General features: G+C 33.5%; 1 long non-coding RNA gene across 1 annotated transcript; it reads left to right on the forward strand.

Moving 5' to 3' along the window:
• Window positions 1-1,135: 1,135 nt before the first annotated feature.
• On the forward strand, window positions 1,136-2,544 carry LOC144428385 (uncharacterized). Its single transcript, XR_013478329.1, has 3 exons — window positions 1,136-1,381; window positions 1,834-1,937; window positions 2,474-2,544. It is a non-coding gene; the product is annotated as an uncharacterized LOC144428385 (long non-coding RNA).
• Window positions 2,545-5,670: the final 3,126 nt, after the last annotated feature.

Raw genomic sequence — 5,670 nt, forward strand, 5'->3', positions numbered from 1 at the left:
TTTAAAACTTTGGACCGGTTCGGAAAACAACTCCAAAACTTGTCTTTGGTTTTATTTATTTAATGACATTAATTTTGAGTGAATGTGTTTCTCGAATATATATAATTTGGTACTCCCGTAGTGTGTGTAGCAGGTTCGGGTTATGCTAAAGTTTTATTTTGTTTTATCTCATTTTAGTTCTATTACGAATTTGGGGACTGGCTGTGTTCGCAAAGTGAATATACTCCTGCCCATAGGTTTCAATCCCTTTACACAACTTGATGTAAAGTAGGCGAAAAAAATTAGTTCCCTCCATATTGCTACACGCACTTCCGAAGCGCTTTTTTTTGCAAATAAATTTCTTAGTAAGTTCTGGATATACATGATTCAAAATAATTACCAATGTTGGCTAAAAGGCCTTGGTATGGTCATACCTCGTTACAGAATGTATGAAAATAGGCAATTTGATCTGTAAATAGCGTCGAATTTGTCTAGTACAGCGTTTCCCAACCTTTTTTGGTCGCAGACTATTTTCTCACTGGCGAAAATCTTTGCGGACTCAACGTGAGTTTATTGCAACCGTACTCTGTGTGAAGAGGTAATAACACAACACAACAGAATTTTACCGAAAATGCTACGCAATTACGCCTTTGTTAAAAGGGCCGACTTCTTTAGTGTATAAATGGTCTTTTCTGTCGCACAGTATTCAATCCTTGACAACGACTATAATTTAAAATGTGTTCTTATTTTAATTTAATTGTGTTCATGGTCACTCGCGGTTGCGTTGACTTATGACAAGATGAAAGCATTACTTCTTTTCAATGCCACGGCAATCTGCGAACATAATAATGTGAGAATATATTGCCCGGTCATATTTAGTTTTGATATAAATTAATTGCGATCTTGCGAATTTGTTATCGCCGTTGTACAACTTGATTTAGTACTTAATAAAAATATAATTAGTATATTAGTAAATAAAAATAAAAAATATTTATCGCCTTGTATTAATATTAATTTAATTGTGATCATTTTAATGTGCGGTTGTGTTGACGAAATAAAAGCAATACTATTCCGAAAATATCATGACAATCCGTGGACACAAAAATGCGTGGTAAAGTGTCCGATTATTTTATTTTTCATTTTTATTTAAAAAGTGAAATAAAAAGCACTTCGCAAAATAGAATTTCGTGCTGAACAATGGAAATTCTGTCACTAAAATGTTGTGAAAAAAAAACACTTCACACTATTCAATGAATATATATATATGCTCTTTGCACTATTCTATTGCAGTAAAATTGCACACACTTTACCAATTCGCTACAGCCATTTTTTGTCGTCATGGCGTGAACCTGCTTGTCAACAACTCGGTTGTGCTTTCAGTTTTGTTTTGATTCTCAGATTGGTAAGTATAGTATTTTGTAATGTGTTCAAAGTTTTCTTCCAGTTTGAATGATGAACCAATTTATGGCATTTCTAAATTTCACCTCATATAGTATGTTTTACATGTAAATGGTACATTTTCTCTTCTGCAAAGATTTCGAATGTTGGTTCGATATTGTTCATATTTTGGACAGTGTATTAAAAAATGTTCAGTGTCTTCAACTTCCCTGTTGCATTGGTCGCATATTTCATCTACATTTTTATTGAATTTCGAAAGATGTTTATTTAGCATACCATGTCCTGTTTGAAGTCTAAAAATATTTCTTGTTTGTATTCTTGATTCTTTTATTTTTTTCGAGTAATTTAGTAATATTTCCGGAAATATTCTTTTATAGTATAGTCCTGATATGTTTTGTTTATATTGTATATTCCATCTTTCTTGTATATAATGTTTTATTTGGTGTTTATTTTCAGGTTTTGACAAGTCATTTTCTTCAAGCTCTGTTATAGTTTTGAATGATACAAATTTATATCCCACATATTCATGTTGCCAGGATTCTTCGAGTACTTTTGCTGAGGTAAGTTGAACCGAGTTTTGTAATTTTAATCGGTAATTCAAGCATAATTGTTTTCTTCTTAATGCCAGTGGTGTTCCTGAGCATGCATTCAATACTGCATCCATTGGTGTGCTTCTCATATCTCCAATGCAAATGCGAAGGGCTTGATTTTGTATTGTTTCCAATTTTGTTAGCAATGTTTTTGATGCTGTGCTATAGATTTGGGTTCCATAATCGAACAACGAGCGAATTAAGGAGCGGTATAATAGTAGCATTGTGTGTAATTGTGATCCCCATTTGGAACCACTAACATATTTCAAAATATTTAATCTCTGCGCTGCTTTTGTTACGATATTTTCTATATGTTCTTTCCATGTCATTTTCTTATCAAATATCATGCCCAAATATTTTACTTTGTCAAGTATTGGTATATTTACTCCTCCAATTTGTAACTTAATTTCTGGATTTCTTCTTTTGTTGCTAAATAACACAGCTGAACATTTACTAGGAGATATTTTCATACCCCATGTGATACACCATTCTTCTATTTTTTTCAGATTTGATTGAACGCTACGTTCCAAAAATTCAATATTTCTCCCTGTTTTGTATATCCCAAAATCATCAGCAAACTGTCCACAATCTGTATCTCGTAAAGTTGAAGGAAGATCATCTACAAAAATGAGATAGAAATATGGAGACAGAATTGAACCTTGACTAAGTCCTCGAATGGGATGGTATGTATCAGATAACTTGTCTTCAACTCTAACACAGAATGATCGGTTTTCTAAAATATTATCAAAAAAGTTGAACATTTTTCCATTTATTCCCATGTCTGCTATTTTTCCTATTAGTCCATGGTGGCATACAGTGTCATAAGCTTCATTAAAGTCAAGAAATACAGTAAAAGTTGCTTGTCTTGTTTGAAGAGATTTTGTGATTGTATCTTGAAGGGTAATAAGTGTATCAAGTGTGGATCTTTGTTTGCGAAAAGCACTTTGAATATTGTTGAGTTTTCCATTCAATTCTAAATATATCATCAGTCTGTTGCCAACAATTTTTTCCATAATTTTACATAAGCAAGAGGTTAGAGAAATAGGCCTGTATGAGTCTGGGTCTGATTTCGGTTTACCTGTTTTATGGATTGGTATCATGGTTGAGCGCTTCCATGCTACTGGTATTTGTCCGGTATCCCAGATGTTGTTAAATAAGTTAAGGACTATTCCTTTGCATGGTCCTGGAAGTTTTTTGATCATCTTGTATGTAACCTGATCTTCCCCTGGGGTAGTATCATCTTTACAATCTTTCAATGCCCTTTCTAGATCATGTATTGTTATTCGTCTATTATATGATGACATAATTGGGTTTGGGCTTTGTTGAATTTCCATTTTAACTTGGTTGTAATACTGTTGACGAATATTTTTATTTGTGTTATATACATCATCTTGACTGTCTGAACACATGGTTTGGGTAAACACTCCGGCAGGTACATCAGCTTTTTCCTTGTTGTTTGTTATCTCCCTATTTCCGGATTTTAGTTTATAGTCATTGTTTTGTATATTCCCCTTCATTTTCTTTATAGTATTCCAAACAATTTTTGGATTTGTTTTGGTATCCCACTTTATTTGAGTTTGTTCCCAGTATTCCCTCTTTTGCTGTAGTATTACTTTTTTTGATGTTGCTACCGCCTTGTTAAATGCCACTAGGTCTTGGGGTAGATAACTTCTTTTTAGTTTCCTATATGCTTTCTTTTTTTCTTTTACAGCCTTGCTGCAAATTTTATTCCACCATGGTATTGCATTTTTCGATAAAGCAATCACATTTTGTGGAGTACATGATGTGACGCTGAGAATTATGCCCTGACACAGGTTTGTATTAAAAAGTTCAACGTCATCGTTTATTGTTGAACCATTTATGTGATTGAAGCTTTCAACTTTATATTTTTCCCAGTCTGTTCTTTTAGTCGAGATGTATGGTTGCCTTGTTGCCTTTGAAGTGTTTTTATATGAGTTCAATGACATCCAGATTAAATTATGGTCACTTGCTAAATTTTCATGTAATATCTCCATCATGCATAAGTGGGCAATGTCTTTCGTTGTTATGCATAAATCAATGACAGAGCTTTCATTCCCATTTCCCACTCTTGTAGGCATTTCATCATTTAAAATAACTAATTCATGGCTTTCAATGAATGACTGTAGAACCTGTCCTCTTGAATTTGTCTGTGAACAATTCCAAATAGTGTTTTGGGCATTGAAATCTCCACATATGATTACTTTTTGTCAGTGTATATTAAGAATTTTATTCAAAACTTCCTGTGTGATATTTACTCCAGGGTTGTATACATTGAACAAATAAAATCCATTAATTTCTATTGCCTGAATTTCAATTTGCGTTGTCGTAACCTGTATTCTTTGGAATGATAAAGAAGTTTTCACTGCTATTAAGCATCCTCCTCCCCTTCTTATGAGCCTGTCTTTCCTATAAATTTGATATCCTGGTATGTCTATTTCGTCTTTTGGATTCAACCATGTCTCTTGTAAGCAAATTATATCTGGTATTTGATGTGTATGGTATATAAAATGAACTAATTCTGAAATTTTATTTTTGATGCTTCTAGAATTCCATTGTAAAATTGTGAGGGCCATCAGGACGTTTCATTTTGGTCTTTCTCATCCATTTGTACCAAATTTTCTATTTGATCCGTTGTTGTCATATCAATTTTGAGTCTTGTTTTTGCTACCTCAGCAATTATCTTTGTTATATTATATTCAGTTGGTGTTTTTATTGCGACTATTCTTTTTAGGATATCTGTAATGAATTCGTTATGATTCGTATTTTTGTGAATTTAACAAATCTGAGCTGTTCGTACAACAGTAAAGCCAGGAGTCGGCAACATTTTGTCACTCGCAGGCCAAAATTAAAGGTTGCAGGTCATTGGTGGGCCGCGCATATTTTCAGAAAGTTTAAAGCCGGGCGTGTGGCCAATGAATCACATTTTTTCACACAGATCAGAAGTTAAATTTCTGCTATAAATTTCTAGAAAGTACAACTAGATTTAGTACTTATTAAAAATATAATTAGTATATTAGTAAATCAAAAAAAAATATTCATTGCCTTGCTTTAATATTAATTTAATTGTGATCATTTCAATCTGCGGTTGTGTTGACGAAATAAAAGCAATACTATTCCGAAAATATCATGACAATCCGTGGACACAAAAATGCGTGGTAAAGTGTCCGGTTATATTTTGTTTTGATTTGTATTTTTGTGAATTCGACAAATCTGAGCTGTTCGTACAACAGCAAAGCCAAAAGTCGGCAACATTTTGTCGCTCGCAGGCCAAAATTAAAGGTTGCAAGTCATTGGTTGACCGCGCATATTTTTGGGAAGTAAGCCGGACGTATGGCCAATGAATCACATTTTTTCATACAGATCAACAGTTAAATTTTAAGCAGCGCCCGAAGACTGACCATTTAAATATTGAACCAATTTCACTTAGCGTTCAATTTTTCTGCCTTTTGTTGCTATTGAATGCCTAATTATAATTAATTTATATGCTCATTCAACGAGTAATTGTGAATTGCATACTTGATCGGCTGTGATATAATTTAGTCTAAACGTGCCGCAAAATAAATTCTGTCACGTAAAGAATATAATCGTAAAAACAGCTGTCGCGGGCCTGATTATATTGCTCCGCGGGCCGTAGGTTGCGGATCCAGCAGTAAAGCAAAGAATTCTAAAGGAAATGCCCTGA

The sequence above is a fragment of the Styela clava genome, chromosome 10 (genome assembly GCF_964204865.1).
Source record: "Styela clava chromosome 10, kaStyClav1.hap1.2, whole genome shotgun sequence".
NCBI classification, from domain to species: Eukaryota; Metazoa; Chordata; class Ascidiacea; order Stolidobranchia; family Styelidae; genus Styela; species Styela clava.